The sequence below is a fragment of the Triticum dicoccoides genome, chromosome 3B (assembly GCF_002162155.2).
Source record: "Triticum dicoccoides isolate Atlit2015 ecotype Zavitan chromosome 3B, WEW_v2.0, whole genome shotgun sequence".
In the NCBI taxonomy this organism is placed as follows: domain Eukaryota; kingdom Viridiplantae; phylum Streptophyta; class Magnoliopsida; order Poales; family Poaceae; genus Triticum; species Triticum dicoccoides.
In genome coordinates, this window is record NC_041385.1 from 605,186,187 (window position 1) to 605,209,459 (window position 23,273).

The following is a 23,273-nucleotide window of genomic DNA, read 5'->3' on the forward strand; positions in this document are numbered from 1 at the left end:
TCGCTCCTTACATTACTTTTTATAAGCATTTAGGGGTTGTTTGGTTTATGCCCCCAACTCGCCCTACCAAAACATTGGTCACGCCAAATCCTTTGTATGTTGTTTTCTTTGCTGCCAAATATTTCTAGGAAATATGCCCTAGAGGCAATAATAAAGTTGTTATTTTATATTTCCTTATTTAATGATAATTCATGCTAGAATTGTATTAACCAGAAACGTCATACATGCGTGAATACATAGACAAAATACGGTGTCCCTAGTAAGCCTCTACTAGACTAGCTCGTTAATCAAAGATGGTTAAGTTTCCTAACCATAGACATGCGTTGTCATTTGATGAATGGGATCACATCATTAGTAGAATGATGTGATGGACAAGACCCATTCATTAGCTTATCATTATGATTGTTCAGTTTTATTGCTATTGCTTTCTTCATGTCAAATACATATTCCTCCGACTATGAGATTATGCAACTCCTGGATAGCGGAGGAATGCCTTGTGTGCTATCAAACGTCACAACGTAACTGGGTGATTATAAAGATGCTCTACAGGTATCTCCGAAGATGTTTGTTGGGTTAGCATAGACCGAGATTAGGATTTGTCACTCCGAGTATCGGAGAGGTATCTCTGGGCCCTCTCAGTAATACACATCATAAGAAGACTTGCAAGCAAAGTGACTAATGATTTAGTTGTAGGATGATCCATTACGAAACGAGTAAAGAGAATTGCCGGTAATGAGATTGAACTAGGTCTGAAGATACCGACAATCGAATCTCGGGCAAGTAACATACCGATGACAAAGGGAATAACGTATGTTGTCATAACGGTTCGACCGATAAAGATCTTCGTAGAATATGCGGGAGACAATATGAGCATCCAGGTTCTGCTATTGGTTATTGCCGGAGAGGTGTCTCGGTCATGTCTACATAGTTCTCGAACCAATAGGGTCCGCACTCTTAATGTTCGATGATGATTTTGTATTATATGAGTTATGTGATTTGGTGACCGAATGTTGTTCGGAGTCCCGGATGAGATCACAAACATGACGAGGAGTCTCTAAATGGTCGAGAGGTAAATATTGATATATAGGATGATAGTATTCAGACACCGGAAGTGTTTCGGAGGGTACCGGGTACATATCGGGTCACCGGAAGGGGTTGTGGGCACCCCCGGCAAAGATATGGGCCTAATGGGCCAAGAGGGGAAATGCAGCAGGCAGTAGGGGCTGATGCGCCCCCATATGGGCCAAACCAGAGGAGGAAGGAAAGAGGGGAAGAGAGAAGGAAGGGGAGGGATTAGGCCTCCCTCCTCTCTCCTCCATCCTTCTCCCTCCAGAAAATATGGTAGGGAGGGCGAATTGGACTAGGGCCCCAAGTAGGACTACTCCTACTTGGGGTGCCCCAAGGCTGTTCCCGTCCCCCTCCCACCTATATATACGTGCGGAGGGGGCGCCTAGAACACACATCAACAATTATTAGCCGTGTGCGGCGCCCCCCTCCAAAGTTTACGCCTCCGGTCATATTCTCGTAGTGCTTAGGCGAAGCCCTGCGCGGATCACTTCACCATCACCGTCACCACACCGTTGTGCTGACAAAACTCATCTACTTCCTCGACACTCTGCTGGATCAAGAGTTTGAGGGACATCATCGAGCTGAACGTGTGCAGAACTTGGAGGTGTCGTACGTTCGGTGCTTGATCGGTCAGAACGAGAAGAAGTTTGACTACATCAACCGTGTTGTTAAATACTTCCGCTTTCGGTCTACGAGGGTACGTAGACACACTCTCCCCCTCTCGTTGCTATGCATCTCCTAGATAGATATTGCGTAGCGTAGGAATTTTTTTTGAAACTGCATGCTAAGTTCCCCAACAGTGGTATCAAAGCCAGGTCTATGCGTAGATGATATGCACGAGTAGAACACAAAGAGTTGTGGGCGGTGATCATCGTACTATTTACCACCAATGTCTTATTTTGATTCGGCGGTATTGTTGGATGAAGCGGCCCGGACCAACCTTACATGACCACATTCATGAGGTCGGTTCCACCGATAGACATGCAACTAGTTTTGCATAAAGGTGGCTGGGGGTGTATGTTTCTCCTACTTTAGTTGAATCAAATTTGACTGTGGCCGGTCCTTGTTGAAGGTTAAAACAGCAAACTTGATAAATCACCGTTGTGGTTTTTGTGCCGTAGGTAAGAACGATTCTTGCTAGAAGCCCGTAGCAGCCACGTAAAACTTGCAACAACAAAGTAGAGGACGTCTAACTTGTTTTTGCAGGGCATGTTGTGATGTGATGTGATATGATATGGTCAAGACATGATGTGATATACGTTGTTGTATGAGATGATCATATTTTGTAGAAGTTATCGACAACTAGCAGGAGCCTTATGGTTGTCGCTTTATTGTATGAAATGCAAACGCCATGTAATTGCTTTACTTTATCACTAAGCGATAGCGGTAGTTGTAGAAGCAATGGTTGGCGAGACAACCATGACCCTACGATGGAGATCAAGGTGTCAAGCCGGTGACAATGGAGATCATGACGACTTTGGAGATGGATATCAAAAGCACAAGATGATGATAATGGCCATATTATGTCACATATTTTTTGATTGCATGTGATGTTTATCTTTATGCATCTTATTTTGCTTAGTATGGCGGTAGCATTATAAGATGATCCCTTAAACTAAATTTCAAGGTATAAGTGTTCTCCCTTAGTATGCACTGTTGCGACAGTTCTTCATGCTGAGACACCACGTGATGATCGGGTGTGATAGGCTCTATGTTCACATACAATGGGTGCAAGATAGTTTTGCACATGCGGAATACTCGGGTTAAACTTGACGAGCCTAGCATGTACAAACTTGGCCTCGGAACACTGGAGACCGAAAGGTCGAACGTGAATCATATAGTAGATATGATCAACATAGAGATGTTCACCATTGATGACTACTCCATCTCACGTGATGATCGGACATGGTTAGTTGATTTGGATTACGTATCATTTAGATGACTTGAGGGGTGTCTATCTAAGTTGGAGTTCTTAAGTAATATGATTAATTAAACTTAATTTATCATGAACTTAGTCCTGATAGCTTTTGCATATCTATGTTATAGATCAATGGCCCGTGCTATCGTTCCTTTGAATTTTAGTGCGTTCCTACAGAAAGCTAAGTTGAAAGATGATGGTAGCAACTACATGGACTGGGTCCATAACTTGAGGATTATCCTTATTGCTGCACAGAAGAATTATGTCCTTGATGCACCGCTGGGTGAAAGGCCTACTGCAGGAGTAGATATTGATGTTATGAACGTCTGGCAATCTCGATCTGATGACTACTCAATAGTTCAGTGTGCCATGCTTTATGGCTTAGAATCGGGACTTCAAATACATTTTGAACCTCATGGACCATATGAGATGTTCCAGGAGTTGAAGTTAATATTTCAAGCAAATGCCCGAGTTGAGAGATATGAAGTCCCCAACAAGTTCTATAGCTGCAAGATGGAGGAGAACAGTTCTGCCAGTGAACACATACTCAGAATGTCTGGATATCATAATCACTTGACTCAGCTGGGAGTTAATCTTCCAGATGATTGTATCATTGATAGATTTCTCCAATCACTGCCACCAAGCTACAAAGGCTTCGTGATGAACTATAATATGCAAGGGATGGAAAAGACTATTCCCGACCTCTTCACAATTCTCAAAGCTGCAAAGGAGAAATCAAGAAGGAGCATCAAGTGTTGATGGTTAACAAGACCACTAGTTTCAAGAAAAAGGGCAAGGGAAAGAAGGGGAACTTCAAGAAGAATGGCAAGCAAGCTGCCACTCCCAGGAAGAAGCCCAAAGCTGGACCCAAGCTTGAAACTGAGTGCTTCTACTGCAAAGGGACTAGTCACTGGAAGCGGAACTGCCCCAAGTATTTGGCGGATAAGAAGGATGGAAAAGTGAACAAAGGTATATTTGATATACATGTTATTGATGTGTACCTTACTAATGCTCATAGTAGTGCCTGGGTATTTGATACCGGTTTGGTTGCTCATATTTGTAACTCGAAACAGGGACTACGGATCAAACGAAGATTGGCTAAGGACGAGGTGTGATACGTCCATTTTGCATCATGCTTTTATATCGATATTTATTGCATTATGGGCTGTTATTACACGTTATTTCACAATACTTATGTATATTCTCTCTTATTTTACAAGGTTTACATGAAGAGGGAGAATGCCGGCAGCTGGAATTCTGGGCTGGAAAAGGGGCAAATATTAAAGACCTATTCTGCTCAACTCCAAAAGTCCTGAAACTCCACGAAAGACATTTTGGGAATTAATAAAAAAATATTGAGCGAAAGAAATACCTGAGGGGGGCCACCCACCATCCACGAGGGTGGGGGACGTGCCCTACCCCCCGGGCACGCCCCCTGCCTCGTGGGCCCCCTGGCAACCCTCCGGTGGCCATCTTCTGCTATATGAAGGATTTTACCCTGGAAAAAATCATAAGCAAGCTTTCGGGACGAAACACCACCGCCACGAGGCGGAACCTTGGCGGAACCAATCTAGGGCTCCGGCGGAGCTGTTCTTGCAGGGAAACTTCCCTCCGGGAGGGGGAAATCATCACCATCGTCATCACCAACGATCCTCTCATCGGGAGGGGGTCAATCTCCATCAACATCTTCACCAGCACCATCTCCTCTCAAACCCTAGTTCATCTCTTGTATCCAATTTTTGTACCAAAACCTCATATTGGTACCTGTGGGTTGCTAGTAGTGTTGATTACTCCTTGTAATTGATGCTAGTTGGTTTATTTGGTGGAAGATCATATGTTCAGATCCTTAATGAATATTAATACCCCTCTGATTATGAACATGAATATGATTTGTGAGTAGTTATGCTTGTTCCTGAGGACATGGGTGAAGTCTTGCTATTAGTAGTCATGTGAATTTGGTATTCGTTCGATATTTTGATGAGATGTATGTTGTCTCTCCTCTAGTGGTGTTATGTAACATCGACTACATGACACTTAACCATTATTTGGGCCTAGAGAAAGGCATTGGGAAGTAATAAGTCGATGATGGGTTGCTAGAGTGACAGAAGCTTAAACCCTAGTTTATGTGTTGCTTCGTAAGGGGCTGATTTGGATCCACATGTTTCATGCTATGGTTAGGTTTACCTTAATACTTCTTTTGTAGTTGCGGATGCTTGCAATAGGGGTTAATCATAAGTGGGATGCTTGTCCAAGAAAGGACCGTACCCAAGCACCGGTCCACCCACATATCAAATTATCAAAGTAACGAACGCGAATCATATGAGCGTGATGAAAACTAGCTTGACGATAATTCCCATATGTCGTCGGGGGCGCTTTTCTCTATATAAGAACTTGTCCAGGCTTGTCCTTTGCTACAAAAACTATTGGGCCACCTTGCTGCACCTTATTTACTTTCATTGCTTGTTACCCGTTACAATTTACCTTATCACAAAACTATCTGTTACCGATAATTTTAGTGCTTGCAGAGAATACCTTACGGAAAACCGCTTGTCATTTCCTTCTGCTCCTCGTTGGGTTCGACACTCTTACTTATCGAAAGGACTACGATAGATCCCCTACACTTGTGGGTCATCAAGGTGATGATGCGCGTCGGGAATGGTTCTAGGTCGATGTGATCGCCGTCGGCACGCTACCTCTACATCTACCTTCGGGATTAGTTTTAGACCTGAATAATTGTTATTTGGTGCCAGCGTTGAGCATGAACATTATATCTGGATCTTGTTTAGTGTGAGACGGTTATTCATTTAAATCAGAGAATAATGGTTGTTCTATTTATATGAGTACTATCTTTTATGGTCATGCACCCTTGAAGAGTGGTCTATTTCTGTTGAATCTCGATTGTGGTGATACACATATTCATAATATTGATGCCAAAAGATGCAAAGTTGATAATGATAGTGCAACATATTTGTGGCACTGCCGTTTAGGTCATATTGGTATAAAGCGCATGAAGAAACCCCATGCAGATGGACTTTGGGAATCACTTGATTATGAATCATTTGATACTTGCAAACTATGCCTCATGGGCAAGATGACTAAAACTCCGTTCTTCGGAACAACGGAGCGAGCCAATGACTTATTGGAAATAATACTGTCGGGGAATGCGGTAATTTCAAAATTTTCCTACAATCACGCAAGATCTATCTAGGTGATGCATAGCAACGAGAGGGGAGAGTGTATCCACGTACCCTCCTAGACTGAAAGTGGAAGCGTTTCAATAACGCGGTTGATGTAGTCGAACTTCTTCGCGATCCAACCGATCATGTACCGAACGTGCGGCACCACCGTGTTCAAGACATGTTCATCTCGATGATGTCCCTCGTGCTCTTGATCCAGTTGAGGATGAGGGTGAGTTCCGTCATCATGACGGCGTGGCGATGGTGATGATGGTGCTACCGGCGCAGGGCTTCGCCTAAGCACTACGATGGTATGATCGAGGTGTGTAATTGTGGAGGGGGGCACCACACACGGTTAAGAGAAACTTGTGTGTCCTAGGGTGCCTCCCTGCCCCCGTATATAAAGGAGCAAGGGGGAGGCCGGCCGGCCCCTAGGGTGCGCCCCAAGAGAGGAGTCCTACTAGGACAACTAGTCCTAGTAGGATTCAACCACAAGGGAGAGAGGGGGAAGAAAGGAGGGGGAGAGGGAGTAGGAAAGGGGGGCGCCGCCCCCCCTTCCCTTGTCCTATTCGGACTCTAAGGGGGGGGCTGCCCTGGCCGCCCTCCTCTCTCTCCACTAAGGCCCATGGTGGCCCAGTAGTTCCCCCGGGGGGTTCCGGTAACCCCTCCGGCACTCTGGTTTTACCCAAAACTTGCCGGAACTCTTCTGGTGTCCGAATAACATGGTCCAATATATCAATCTTTATGTCTCGATCATTTTGAGACTCCTCTTCACGTCTGTGATCTCATCCGGGACTCCGAACAAACTTCGGTCATCAAAAACAGTGTAGACATGATCATCATCGAACGTTAAGCGTGCGGGCCATACTGGTTCGAGAACTATGTAGACATGATCGAGACACATCTCCGGTCAATAACCAATAGCGGAACCTAGATGCTCATATTGGCTCCTACATATTATACGAAGATCTTTATCGGTCAAACCGCATAACAACATACGTTGTTCCCTTTGTCATTGGTATGTTACTTGCCCGAGATTCGATCGTCGGTATCATCATACCTAGTTCAATATCGTTACCAGTAAGTCTCTTTACTCGTTTCGTAATGCTTCATCCTGCAACTAACTCATTAATCACATTGCTGTCAAGGCTTATAGTGATGAGCATTACCTAGAGGGCCCAGAGATACCTCTCCGATACACGGAGTGACAAATCCTAATCTCAATCTATGCCAACCCAACAAACACCTTCGGAGACACCTGTAGAGCATCTTTATAATCACCCAGTTATGTTGTGAAGTTTGATAGCACACAAGGTGTTCCTCTGGTATTCAGAAGTTGCATAATCTCATAGTCAGAGGAACATGTATAAGTCATGAAGAAAGCAGTAGCAATGAAACTGTAATGATCATAATGCTAAGCTAATGGATGGGTCTTGTCCATCACATCATTCTCCAAATGATGTGATCCCATTCATCAAATGAAAACACATGTCTATGGTCAGGAAACATAACCATCTTTGATTAACGAGCTAGTCAAGTAGAGGCATACTAGGGACACTATGTTTTGTCTATGTATTCACACATGTACTAAGATTCCGGTTAATACAATTCTAGCATGAATAATAAACATTTATCATGAAATAAGGAAGTAAATAATAACTTTATCATTGCCTCTAGGGCATATTTCCTTCAAATACATATCGATGTATGCGGTCCGATGAGTGTTTAGGCTCGCAGCGGGTATCGTTATTTTCTAATCTTCATAGATGATTTGAGGATATATGGGTATATCTACTTAATGAAGCACAAGTCTGAAACATTTGAAAAGTTCAAAGAATTTCAGAGTGAAGTGGAGAATCATCGTAACAAGAAAATAAAGTTTCTACGATCTGATGCGGAGGTGAATATTGGAGTTACGAGTTTGGCCTTCATTTAAAACAATGTGGAATAGTTTCACAACTCACGCCACCTGGAACACCACAGCGTAATGGTGTGTCCGAACGTCGTATACGTACTTTATTAGATATGGTGCGATCTATGATGTCTCTTACCGATTTACCACTGTCATATTGGGGCTATCCATTAGAGACAGCTGCATTCACGTTAAATAGGGCACCGTCAAAATCCGTTGAGATGACACTGTATGAACTGTGGTTTGGCAATAAACCTAAGCTATCGTTTCTTAAAGTTTGGGGATGTGATGCTTATGTCAAAAGGCTTCAGCCTGATAAGCTCGAACCCAAATCGGAGAAGTGTGTCTTCATAGGATACCCTAAGGAAACAATTGGGTGCACCTTCTACCACAAATCCGAAGGCAAGATCTTTGTTTCCAAGAATGGAACCTTACTGAGGGAGTCCTGGACTAGGGGGTGTCCGGACAGCCGGACTATCATCGTCAGCCGGACTCCAAGACTATGAAGATACAAGATTGAAGACTTCGTCCCGTGTCCGGATGGGACTTTCCTTGGCGTGGAAGGCAAGCTTGGCGATACGGATATGTAGATCTCCTACCATTGTAACCGACTCTGTGTAACCCTATCCCTCTCTGGTGTCTATATAAACCGAAGGGTTTTAGTCCGTGGGACATACAACCATTACAACAATCATACCATAGGCTAGCTTCTAGGGTTTAGCCTCCTTGATCTCGTGGTAGATCCACTCTTGTACTACCCATATCATCAATATCAATCAAGCAGGAGTAGGGTTTTACCTCCATCGAGAGGGCCCGAACCTGGGTAAAAACATCATGTCCCTGTCTCCTGTTACCATCCGCCTAGACGCACAGTTCGGGACCCCCTACCCGAGATCCGCCGGTTTTGACACCGACATTGGTGCTTTCATTGAGAGTTCCTTTGTGTCGTCACTGATAGGCTTGATGGCTTCTTCAATCAACAACAACACCGTCTAGGGTGAGACTTTTCTCCCCGGGCAGATCTTCGTGTTCGGCGGCTTCGCACTGCGGGCCAATTCACTTGGCCATCTGGAGCAGATCGAAAGCTATGCCCCTGGCCATCAGGTCAGGTTTGGAAGCCTAAACTTCACGGCTGACGTCCACGGGGACTTGATCTTCGATGGAGTCGAGCCACAGCCGAGCGTGCTGCACTGTCACGATGGGCATGATCTAGCTCTGCCGCTGGATAGTACCCTGGAGGCCGCACACAAGTCCACTTTGACCCATAGTTCGGAACCGACCGCGCAGATCGAGGACAGGTGGCTGGACACCGCCTCGGGAGCTGCAACTTCCACGGCGATGGAGCTGAATACTGACCTTGTCCCTTATAAAGCTCATGATTCCAAGGTGCCAGACTCCTTGCCGGACTCCGAACCTCCTGCGCCCCTGCCAATCGAATCCGATTGGGCGCCGATCATGGAGTTCACCGCCGCGGACATCTTTCAGCACTCACCCTTTGGCGACATCCTAAATTCGCTAAAACATCTCTCGTTATCAGGAGAACCCTGGCCGGACTGCGGTCAGGACGGTTGGGATGCGGACAACGAAGAAATTCGAGGCCCACCCACCACCCACTTTGTAGCCACTGTCGACGATCTAACTGACATGCTAGACTATGACTCCGAAGACATCGACGGTATGGACGACGATGCCGGAGACTACCAAAAACCAGCGCCTACCGAGCACTGGAAGGCCACCCCAACCCATGATGTATATATGGTGGATACCCCAAAAGGAAGCGATAACGAGGGACAATGGGATGCGGCAAAGGATAATTCCGCTGACAAACAACCAAAAAGGCGACACAGACGCCGCCCTTAGTCCCGCCTCAACAAAAATAGCACTTCTAATGACCCAGCAATAGAGCAGGGCAAACCAGTGGACGACGAACATGCAACCAAGCAACCATCCGAGCAGGACAAATCGGATAATCAACCCATGCCCGGCGAAAACAACAGTCCAGGCCTCACGCCGGACACACCACCGGAGCATAAGAACCTTCACAAAAGACTTGTCGCCACTGCAAGAAGTCTGAAAAAGGAAAAACGGAAGCTCAAAACAGCGGAAGACACACTCAGAATGAGGTGGAGCAAAGTACTCAAGACCGCAGACAAATATGGCAATAGCCACCAAACAAAGAGCTACCTGAAGCGCAAGCTGCTACCAGAATTCGACGAGGAGGCCATAGAGCCCCCACAGCCAAAAAGCAAAGAGGCCGCCTGGCCGGATAGACGACCAGATGACAGGCCAAAAGCGACAAGCGGCGCCGCACACAAAACGACACATGATCCTCACAAAACAGAGGGCCCGGTCAGGTCCATTTATGGGCCAAAAAAGAGGGCCCCAGGAAGCAACACAACACGCCGCATGCTTGAAGATAACGGCACGCCTAAATACAGGGGCGCCGCACACCCACTATGTTTCACCGATGAGGTGCTGGATCAGGAATTTCCAGCAGGATTCAAACCCGTAAACATAGAGGCATACGACGGAACAACAGACCCCGGAGTCTGGATTGAGGATTACATACTGCACATTCACATGGCTAGAGGAGATGATCTCCACGCCATAAAATACCTACCCCTCAAGCTCAAAGGGCCAGCTCGGCATTGGCTCAAAAGCCTCCCAAAAAATACTGTTGGAAGTTGGGAAGAGCTCGAGGATGCGTTTAGAGCAAATTTTCAAGGGACCTATGTCCGACCTCCGGATGCAGACGATTTAAGTCACATAACTCAACAGCCCAGAGAGTCGGCGCGCAAATTCTGGAACAGGTTTCTTACCAAAAAGAACCAAATAGTCGACAGTCCGGACGCCGAAGCCTTAGCAGCTTTTAAACATAATGTCCGAGACGAATGGCTCGCCAGACACCTCGGCCAAGAGAAGCCGAGAACTATGGCCGCGCTAACAAGCCTCATGACCCGCTTTTGCGCAGGGGAGGACAGCTGGCTAGCAAGATGCAGCACCAGCGACCCGATTACATCCGAGATCAAAGATGGAAACGAAAAATCACGGCGCAGAAAGGACCAACGCCGAAATAAAGAAAAAAGCCCAAAGAATAAGGCGGTCAACGCCGGATTCAAAAGCTTGCGGCCGAACAACAAAGCACTGCCTCTTAAGGACAACAGTGGAGAGCTATCCAACTTAAACAAAATTTTGGATCGGATATGTCAAATCCATAGCACCTCCGGAAGGCCTGCAAACCACACCCACCGAGATTGTTGGGTCTTCAAATAGTTCGGCCGACTCAACGCCGAACACAAGGGGCTCGACGCGCCAAGCGAGGATGATGACGAACCCCACCAGCAGAGCGCCGAAAAACAGAAGACTTTCCCCCAAGAAGTCAAAACAGTAAACTCACTTCATGTGATAACACGAAACAACAATGCGACACCCGCCAAAGTAGGTGTCGCACGGTTCACCCCAGTGGAACCCCGAGATTGGATGTCAAAACCAATTACTTTCGACCACCTGGACTATTCCAGAAGCATTCGAAACGCAGGATGGACTGCTCTGATATTGGATCCTATAATCGACGGACTACAATTTACACAAGTCCTGATGGACGGCGGCAGCGATTTAAACCTGCTATATCCGAACACAATCCGCAAGTTGGAGATAGACCTTACTAAAATCCGACATAGCCGCACTTCCTTCAAAGGAGTGACGCCAGGCCCCTACGCCAAGTGCACGGGCTCCTTACTACTAGAAGTTGTGTTCGGGTCACCCGACAACTTCCGACGCGAAAAGCTAATCTTTCATGTCGCCCCATTCAAAAGTAGCCATCAAGCGCTATTGGGACGTGAAGCTTTTGTCCGCTTTAATGCAATACCACACTACGCGTCTCTTACACTTAAAATGCCCGGTCCACGCGGCATCATCTCATTAAAAGGTCGTTCAAGACCCCGGACACGGCTAGACGAGTCCGGCATAAAATAAGCTAGGGGCTCCCTAGCCGCACACACTACAAGGATCCGGGTCTATTGCAACAAAATAGTTTGTTGCAATACATGTTGTTTCGTGGCGATAAGTACCTATTGCCACGAAACGACATTCGTTGGCCGCCGTTGCGACTGGACGCATGGTAATAGGTTATTACCACAAAAAAGCAATCGTGGCAATAAAGTATGCTATTGCAACATCCATGCGGGAAGTTGCCACATGTTTTTCCGTGGCAACACTCACCTGACGCCACAATTTTATTTGTGGACATAGCTTTAATGCAACATGTAACGAACCGTGGTGACTGGTATCTTGTGGCGATATACATTTGTGGGAACAACCTATGCCAACGACGCCCATTTTGTGGCGCATTTCTCTTCTGTGGCAATAGTCAATTGTTGCAATAAACTATGGCAACAATCCTTATTTTCGTGGCATTAGGCATGTTGCCACAACCCACTACGCTTGTGGCAATAAACTATGGCGACAATCCTTGTTTTCGTGGCATTAGGCATGTTGCCACGATCCACTACGCTTGTGGCAATAAACTATGGCAACAATCCTTATTTTCGTGGCATTAGGCATGTTGCCACGACCCATTGCACTTGTGGCATTAACTTATGGCAACAAATATTCCGGTCGTCGTAACAGGAAATTGCAACATATTTGTTTTGGTGGTGATAAATAGGTATCACAACATGTAAAATCTTTGTAGCAAGAAACTATTGCGACAATTTAAACTTTCTGTGGCGATACACTATTTCAACCGAAAGTGGGTTGTCGTAATAGCCTATTGCAACCGTAAAAAAAATACAGGCATTGAATTGCAATATTCAAAACCGTACGTATATAATATGTAGATCCATAAAATTCATAATTATCATAGCAAATATCCATCAAATGAAACTCAAATGTAATTTAGCCATCCTAATTAATTGCGAAGACTAAATTGTCCGTAATCTAGAGTGCAGTCGAGCTAGTTCTTCGGATCCTAATTAACCGAAAGTGGGTTGTAAGTCTTCTGGCAGATTAACAAATCTAGCAGCATCTGTTTTGTATGCCTTGTAAGTGGAGCTTAGAGTTGATCGCCAGCCTCTATATCGCTCTTTCACAATTTTGAGAACTTTTTCTTCTGTTTCTGGAGTATCTTCTAGGTCCCATCTGTCATTTAAAGCAAAAAACAAATGAATATACATAAGCAGTGCATTATCGACGGTAAAATAAGATAACACATGTGGAAAAGGTTGTACGCACTATCATATCTGCAACAATGAGTCGGTGGATGGTAGGGTGAATGTACGACCGCGTCCTCACTCCAATGAGTGGTAACTTTCTTTTCATTATGACTACCACGTCATCCTTGAATGAACATTCATTCCTACTGTACCACCCAATTTTTCAAAGAATGTAATATTTAGCTTTGCAGATCCATTGGAAAAACGCTTCTTAGGTGCTTTAAAACCTTTTAGAACACCTCGCCCTTTCTTCTTCTGTCCACCAGATTCTACAGCCCACATCATACAAGAAATATTGTATTACTCGGTATTAGATTGTAAGAAATGATGACACAAATATAAACGGAAGCAAGTACCATCCTGTAGTAGCGCACGGTTGTGGCGAGCATGGGATGGCCATTCAACAAGGAAACACATGTCATTAGCAGTCACTGGAATGTCAGATTGTTCTGGTGTTCCTTCATAAGATTTAGTAGTCTTGAAGGTTTAGCAATTTAACCCACACCAAGATTTTATGCATATAGAAAATGCTAAACAATTTACTAGATCTGGGTTGTCCATGGTGGTTTTTGTATGCTGTTATACTTTCCATCCTTGTTAACAGAACATAGCCTTTCTTTACTTCACACAAAAACAATCATGGGACTTAGCAATAACAAAGCATTGATGTTGTGCACCATTCAGATAGGTGATTAGGAAGTAAGGATGTTCTGTACGAGGAGTATCCTCTGTAAAAATTCATCATTGTGCCCTTTGTAGGTAATGCAGACATAAATTTTTGAGTCAATTTAAAAAGAAAGCAATAAAAACAAAATATCTATTAAAAAGAAAGTATAGATCTGAATCCTTGGTTCCCTAGTGTAGGCAAGAAGTATAAATCTATGATGATTATTCCAACTACATAAGGCACAACACGATATAAGAAAGCAATAAAAATAAAATATCTATTAAAAACTCATATTATAGTGGTCTGAATAACGTGCAGAGGATCCACTAAACCTGAATCCTTGGTTCTCTTGACGTACGTTATTCAGAAGTATTAAGCATATGTGAATGAACATGAAAGGCAATGTATCAGTGATAGGTTGTTCATAAAAATACTACTATGAATCTATAGGAAAAACATTTCCAAAGTGACTCGTGTAAGACCAAATATCTATTAAAAATCATCTTATAGTAATCTGAATCAAATGCAATGCAGAGGATGACTAAACCTGAATCCTCTGCTCTGTTGACGCACATATATCATCTAATATATGACATTATAGCTTAAAATGTGTTGAAAGAAACTCATCTCGGTCTACGCTAATTGCTAAAAAATATTTATTAGAGTAAAACTGACAGACTTTTGTAGATACAACTTGCGTCGTATCCAGGAGCATTTTACACATGATCAGTCTAACTATACCTTGGATCTAGAAAAGGAACAGGTAACATATTAATTCCTGAACATATTCAGGTCTTTTCTGCAGCTGAAGCCATCAAAAAAAGTTTATCTTTGGAAATACAAGTCAAGGAACAAGGAAAATTAGGATTCAAAAAATCTGATCAATGCAAGCAGGATAAAGGAGAAATTATACAGGGAACTACTGTTGACATAGCCAAGCTAGGGGTGTTCTTGCAGATTTCTGTGCCGCTATCGTCTCAACACGACGCAAGTTTTTCATGTCAGTAGAGATCATCACAGGGAAGCACATGAAGCAGCCAAGCTAGCCTACTCACAGGGAATTCATCCAAATCAAAATGTTAAAATAGACTGCAGCAATGTTGTTCATGATGAGTGGCATCATTCCGTGAATCATATTATTATACATATAGCTCAGATGGGATATGTCATCACCAATGTAAAACTGCAGTTATGTAAACATGTGATTCGAAATGAATGGTGCCTAGTGCGCCCATGTTTTGTTCAGAAAAAAAAAGATTCAGATATAAGACTTGATGTTGTATGCAGGGTGACAGCACAGAGATGGTAGGAATATCAAATCACATGTGATCCTGAAGCGTAGCCCGGCTACCAACATTTCTGTCATAAGCTGGAATTTAACCGTGGTGAGTTCATCAGTCAAAACCGAAAAGCCGGGAATATCAAAGAGTTTCAGTAAGGCTGATCCTGTATCTAAATGACATTCGTCCTACATGATCCACGGTGCAAAAACAGAACATGCAGTCGATCAATCATGCACACCTTAACAAATCACACACCGTAATTAAGTTCACGAGCCATAACCGAAGGGGGACTGCCAAAGACATCCAGTTAGCAATTTAGCATGATCCTATATAATATTCACGCTCTATAATACATGGTGCAAAACACATAAATATGCAGATGGTATTATGGTAAGGATGACCAGAACAAACAAACTGAAGTAGACAAAGATCCTGCAGACCAAACCATCATGCTAAATTTAGTATAGAAGTGAACTCAGAAAGATCATGCAGACGAAACCATTATTCAGGGGGGAAATAATCTTTATTCAGATTGATCTCAGAAAGCCGGGCTACATAAGTGAGATGAGGGTGGAAGACGGACCCTGAAAGCGTGGCGTGGCTTGCAGCCCATGAGTTGGAGCGCGCTCTGCAGGACGGGGCGCGTGTAGCGGAAGCTGCCCCCATGGTGGTTGGCGACGGCAATGTAGAGAGGCGGCGGCCATGTCCGCTGCCGGGACTTCTTTTCTACGGCCAAGCGGCGAGCGGAGGAGAGAAGGGGCAGCCACTCTGAATGGATCGAGAGAGCGGCGCGTTGACCAGGAGCTCGTGGGGGAGGGGGGTTTGAGCCCGGGCGGGCATGGCCGAAGACATGGTCGAGCATGCATGAGTTCGTGGGGGATCCTCGTGTCCGCTAAATACCTTCCCCTCTCAGGGAAGCAGATTCGCTTGCAGTCAGATTTTTCATGGCAGAGGAGAGGGAGGAGGGCGAGATCGAGGAGGAATAACCTGACTCCGTGCAGCTGATTCCTACCTCTCCTCTGCGCCCGTCGGTGTGGTTCGCTGTGTTGTCGCCGTCATGACGCCGGCAGCACAGAGGAAACAGGGACGAGACCTCAGATCCAATCGCCCTTGAAGACGCCGTGGTTTGATTTAGAATAACAGTGAGTTGTTAGGAATGTATTTAACAGGAAGGTTAAATATATATGCTATTTTTTTATGGGATCGAAGACGCTAATTTAGGACCTTTTAGTGGGAGTTAAAAAATCTTGGCGCAAACAACATTACACCTAATTAAATTAGTGGTGGGATAATGATTATTTTTTACTAAAAAGTAATTATTTTTTGAGGGAATGTTCTATTTTGTAAATATATTTTGAGACAGATGGAATACTAAAATTTATTTGTGACAAAATTATACCGTGGTGAAAAAACAGCAAATTCGAGATTTGTGAAGGGGCGATCTCGACGCCCTCCCCTGTAACGTTCCCGTCCTCCTTGTCGATATTTGTATAGTCGTCGCCATTTGAGGAAGCCAATTAACGAACGAAAAAGAGTTTCCCCGCTTTATATTATAAAGCAACAACAACCGATACAAACGCACGCCACATACACCCAAGGTAAGATACACAAATGTCGGGCACCGACACACAACCTCAACGACTACCAAGCACCTATAACATGTGCAAAAATTGGATCTGCTTAGAGCCGACTGATACCACTAGCACGAGGAGCGATCATCCGGGAAGATGTGTGACGGACACGCTGGACCGAGGACTCCAAGACGATGCCTCCATGAAGGGCACGACGAACGTCGCCACCGTCCGATCCGAAGATCAAGTTTTCATTCGGAGTAAGACGGAAGGAGTGGGAGCACCACAACGGAGCCTGCAAGGAGGAACACGGTGCCCACAGACACCGTTACCGTCGACCGATGCACCGACTGGATAGGTGATGTACCACGGTGCTTCAACTCCTCCGCCGCAACCCCGATCCGCCAACCACCCGCAGCCAATTAGGAAGGTGGTGTTTCATCATGGACCTACGCATAGGTTGGGATATGTCAAAAAATTATGCTTGGCCAACTATGGTCAAGGCAGCAAAAATTTGGTCGCTTTTCAATTACTGCTCATTGAAACCTCATGCGACCCTCACTTTAAAACTATTAGGTTATACTCTTGTCTCGAAACGTAAGTACTGATGGGATGGGTTGATCAGACGGTTGATATATGCCGGTCTCGATCTCACGTTCCTATCTTGAGATGGGGTAATCTCATCATCGTTCATCTTGACGGACAATTCATGGACGGTTCGTCCACGCCAGAGTAGGTCCAACAGAATTATGTATCTTTTGTTCAAGCAATCCCTCCCGTCGCCTGCGAGGACGACTCAGGAGGGAGTGATCTCAACATCTTTCATCTAATCGTACAGTCCATGGAGGGATCCTTCATGCGGCCACAGTAGGTCCAACACAATCATATTGCTTTTGTTTTAGCCAAAATAATAGAGATTCGACTATGTCAATTAGAGCATCTACGATCGGATTTTGCAAATCCGACCCTTCAAATGCACGCGGTCTGCGGGTATAACCCGGACACTCCTCAAAAAATGCAATCCACATCCGGACTCCTGAATTACCATATCTCAAATCCATACAAACTCATGCAACTACGTCGACGCACACACGTCGTTCGTCTACTCCATCACACTACACTAAACATGCCATCGGACTATCAAAATTTGGCATGTTTGGCTATCGTGGAGTTCATCCACGGTTGCCCTTGCCTTTCTCGGCGCCATTGTCGTCCTTCTCGTGAAAGTACCAGTCGAAGACGCAGTACGGATCGAGCCAGATCTACTCGTTGCTGGAGCTGTCCTCGCCATCGATGTCCTCCTTGTCCTTCGATGGTAATCCAGCCATGGCACAGACCACCCGATTCTGCTCTCCGACGAGGGCGCACGGACTCATACTCTGCTCGACTGGTGATGGGGAAGGAGAGGTGTTCCGGTCGGGACCGCGAGGATCCAGCACCACAGGACCCAACGCCCGGTGAGCCGACGCTATGGCGTCGGGCGGACGGATCCGCCCGCCAGCCAACACCCACCAGCCTGACACACCTCATCTGCCTCCCGGGAGGCACGCAGACGCCGCACCCTGTCGTCGGCCCGCCCCAACCCTGATGGGCCCCAGGGGTTGCAGAGTTGAAAAAGATGGAATATGTTTCTGCCGTACGTAACTCGACGAACTTGCTGTGTATTAGTATGGAGGCAATCTTGGTTGCCAAGAATACATAGGATTACATGAGATCTCAAGGACCAAGTAATAGGAAATAATCCTACCTAATCTATAGTCATAACTACACTGATTACATGCTGAAATATACATTAACATTCCCCCTCAATCTCAACGGGCCACAAGGTTGAGATTGTGTCGTAATTTCTCCAACATGGCTTTTGTAGCAGGTTTAGTGAAAGCATCTGTCACTTGATCACCGGAAGACACAAAGCGAACATCCAAAGCTCCTTGCGCCACCTTTTATCTTACAAAGTGAAAATCCACCTCAATATGCTTTGTCCTCGCATGAAATACTGGATTTGCACTCAAATAGGTGGCACCGAAATTATCATACCACAAAATTGGTGGTCGTGGTAGGAACACTCCCAGTTCCCTAAGCACAGATTGTACCCAAGTAACTTCAGCTGTGCCATTTGCTAGTGCCTTGTACTCCGCCTCAGTACTGGATTGTGAAACTGTGGGTTGCTTACGAGCACTCCATGATATCAGGTTAGGACCAAGAAAGACCACAAAACCACCAGTAGAGCGTCTGTCATCGACACATCCTGCCTAGTCAGTGTCAGTGAACACACTCAAAAGTGTGGAGCTTGACCGGCGAATAGAGAGTCCAGTAGTCACAGTACCCTTGATATACCTCAGTATGCGCTTCACCGCCTCCCAATGCACATCAGTGGGTTTGGCTAGATATTGGCACACCTTGTTGACAGCAAATGAAATATCAGGACGAGTGAGGGTAAGATACTGCAATCCTCCAACCATGCTGCGATAGCTAAAAGCATCATCATGACTGAGAGGAGTACCAAGATCTGCTGCCAACTTATCAGTTACTGACATGGGAGTAGAAACTGCCTTGCAATTCTCCATATGAGCACGATGAAGAAGATCATCAGCATACTTGCGTTGAGACAACACCATTCCCCCTGAATTGTAGGTGGCTTCAATCCCAAGGAAGTAAGAAAGGCGACCAAGGTCCTTGATGGTAAAGGACCCACCTAGAGTGCGAAGCAAACGATCCACTGTATGGGAGCAGGAGCCAGCAATGACAATATCATCAACATAGACCAACATGTAAATAACTACATTGCCTCGCCGGAAAATGAAGAGAGAGGTGTCGGCCTTGGATGAATGAAACCCAAGTTGTTGCAGCCGGTCACTAAGGCGGGAGTACCAAGCCCGCGGAGACTGTTTGAGTCCATAAATAGACTTCCGAAGCTTGCAAACATGGTGAGGAAATCGAGGATCCTCAAAACCTGGAGGCTGCTGCATGTACACATTCTCATCAAGCAAACCATGAAGAAACGCATTGTTGACATCAATCTGGCGCAAACACCAACCCTGTGAAACTGCAAGTGACAGCACAAGGCGAACAGTGGCCGGTTTAACAACCGGACTGAAAGTGGCAACATAATCAACACCATACTACTGAGTAAACCCACGAGCAACTAGGCGAGCTTTGTACTTGTCAAGAGAGCCATCAGATCGTTCCTTGAGCTTAAAAATCCACTTTACAGCTGACGATGTTAGTGCCCGGAGGACGAGGCACAAGTGACCATGTCTGAGTGCGCTGAAGGGCAGAGAACTCCTCTTGCATAGCACCTGTCCAAGCAGGATCAATAAGAGCCTGCCGATGCGTAGTTGGAACGGAGACGACGGCACTGAAACCGCGACGATACGGATTATATCGGACAGTGCCATCAGATGGAACCTTTGGGCGCCGAATATTGTTCTGTAGGCGTGTGCGAGCACGCTCGGGAGGGGGCGCCGGCGAGGAAGCCGACGACGGGGAGTCTGCCGAGGATGCTCCGGCGGTTGCATCTGCACGCACATGTACGCAGTCGACCGCACCAGGCATAGGCGCGTCGGGCGCTGCTCGCCCAGCCCCGTCGGAGGCAGCCGCGTCGGGCGCTGGCGCGCCAGGTGCAGCTCGCCCAGCCCCGTCGTGTGCATCTGCGTCGTGTGCAGCTGCATCGAACGAAGAGGCTCCATGCTGGGCTGTGGCACGCGCGAGCGACGGCTCGGGCGACTGGACCGCACCAGGCCCACCCGACGGGGCGATGCCAGAGGGCGCATCGGAGGGCGCCGGAGCGCGCGCTGGGTCAGCAGGATGCAGCCGCGTGCCGCAGGCGGGCTGGGTGCATGGGGGTGTAGCATGTACGTCCGTCACGCCAGTGCATGGCAGCTGCGTCTCTGTACCTGTAGGATATGACTCAGGAAACAAAAAACACAAATTGTAGTTTCTCACATTAGCATCCTGAACTACTGGCTCATGAGAAGGAAAAGTCACGGGAGGATTTAAGAGAGACAAATCGGGACACACACTAGTCGCAAAAGGAAAAACTTTTTCATCAAAGACAACATCTCGAGAGATATATATGCGACCAGTGGACTTGTCAAGACACTTGTACCCTTTATGAAACGGACTATATCCGAGAAAAACACACATCTTTGAGCGAAACTCAAGTTTCCGAGAGTTATATTTGCGAAGACTAGGCCAACATGCACAACCGAAGACACGAAGAAAAGAGTAATCGGGAGTGATGTTAAGGAGGCGTGTGAGTGGTGGCATATTTTGAAGGGTCCTGCTAGGCATGCGATTGATCAAATAACATGCGGTGAGAAAAGCTTCATCCCAATAACGCAAAGGAAGATTGGAGTGAGCTAGGAGAGCAAGCCCGGTTTCAACGAGGTGACGGTGCTTTCGCTCAGCGATACCATTTTGTTGGGATGTGTGTGGACACGATATGCGATGGGAGATACCAACACGTTGAAAAAATTTGTGCAAGCGGTGGTACTCGCCTCCCCAATCAGATTGGACCGAACAGATTTTTGTGTTAAGAAGTCGTTCGACATGGGCTTGAAATTTGTAGAAAACTTGTTCGACGTCAGATTTATGTTTGAGAAGATAAATCCAGGTAAAACGGCTAAAGTCATCAACGAAGCTAACATAAAATTTAAAACCACCAGATGAGGCGAGGGCAGGCCCCCACACATCGGTATGAATAAGCTCAAGTGGTTGCGAAGAAACACGGGAAGAATTATTGTAAGGTAATTGATGACTTTTAGCGCGTTGACAAGCATCACAAACAAAAGTATCATGACTCGACGAACAAGGGAGTTTATTTGTCCGAACGACAGACTCAACTACATTATTTGAAGGGTGACCCAAGCGATGATGCCACTGACTCGATGAAGACCTAACTCCGGAAAACGCTCGATGTGAGGATGACGATGATGGCCGGCCATACAGAATGGGGTAGAGACCATGTCGACTTCTACCGTGAAGAAGGACCCTCCTCGTGATTTTGTCCTTCACAAAAAAGAAATATTTGTGAAATTCCACAAACACTCGGTTATCCGAAACAAGACGGTAAACAGAAAGAAGGTGTTTGTGAATTCCAGGAACATGCAACACATTATTAAGATGGATGGTATCACGTGAGCCAGCTAGTTTAGTATGACCAACGTGAGAAATTTCCAAACCTGCACCGTTTGCAACTTGAACTTGATCCTTCCCACCATAGCGCTCGTGCATCGTCAAACGGTCGAGGTCGCTGGTGAGGTGGTCGGTGGCACCGGTATCAAGGTACCAATTGTTGTCGCGGTGACCATATGTCACCATGTTGCCGCTGCGATGGTCGTCCGACTGGTAGGCGTGATTGTAGCGATCGCGATAGTCGGTGGCGTAGTGCCCCTCCAGGCGGCATATCTGGCACCGGGGTGGGCGACGGTTTCGGCCGCCACCACCGCCATTGTGGCGTCCACCGTTGTTGCCACGGTTGCCGCCGTTGCCATAGCGGCCGCCATTGCCACCATGGTGGCTGCCGTTCCTACTCCCATGGTTGTTGTTGCTGTTGCGGCTAGCATCACGTGACCCGTTGCCATTGCCATGGTGCATGGCGTTGTTGGCGGATGAAAAATGGCCGCTGTTGGCAGCGTGTTGTTCTTGACGGGCTTCAAAACTGAGAAGATAAGAATAAAAATCGGAGAGGCTCACTTGGTCGGTGAAGACAGAGAGCGCTGTCATGAGCGGGTCGTACTCCTGTCCCAGCCCCCCGATGATGTGCCCAATGATCTCGTCGTTGGACAGTACCTCGCCGACAGTGGCCAGCGCGTCCGCATAGCCAGTCATCTTGTGGAAGAACTCTGCTGTGGTCATGTCGTTCTTCTTCGTCTGCGACAGCTGTGTGCGGAGTTGACGCACGCTGGCCTGGTTTTGAGCGGCGAACATGGCGCCGAGGGCGGACCAGACGGCCACCGAGGAGGTCACTCGCGTCATCTGAGCGAGCACTTCCTCCGTCATGGAAGACAGGAGCGCGCCGAGCACGGCCTGGTCGGTGCGCCGCCATGGCTCATACTCGGGGTTGGGCACTGAGTGTGCAGCGTCGCCGGTGCCCTGGACGATCGTCTTCGGTGGCGCAGGGATGGACCTGTCGAGGTAGCTGAAGAGGCCGGCGCCGGTGAGCACTAGTGCAGAACCAGGCAATAACACCGGTTCGTAAGGCCCTTTAGTGCCGGTTCTCCCGGCACTAAAGTGTGGTCACTAAAGGCCCCCCCCTTTTAGTACCGGTTCTGCACGAACCGGTGCTAAAGGGAAAACACGTGGCACGAGCCAGCTCCGGGGGCCTGGAGCCCTTTAGTACCGGTTGGTAACACCAACCGGTACTATAAGGTTTGGGGTTTTTTAGTTTTATGGTTTATTTTTCATTTAATTTTGTGTTTCCATTTTAATTCTTTTTCGTTTGCTGGTATTTTACGATACTAC

General features: G+C 46.4%; 1 long non-coding RNA gene across 1 annotated transcript; it reads right to left on the bottom strand.

Moving 5' to 3' along the window:
- Positions 1-12,876: 12,876 nt before the first annotated feature.
- Positions 12,877-16,366, bottom strand: LOC119277384. Its single transcript, XR_005137060.1, has 3 exons — positions 13,644-16,366; positions 13,307-13,556; positions 12,877-13,213 (listed from the first exon to the last, which is right to left on the bottom strand). It is a non-coding gene; the product is annotated as an uncharacterized LOC119277384 (long non-coding RNA).
- Between the last annotated feature and the right edge of the window lie 6,907 nt (positions 16,367-23,273).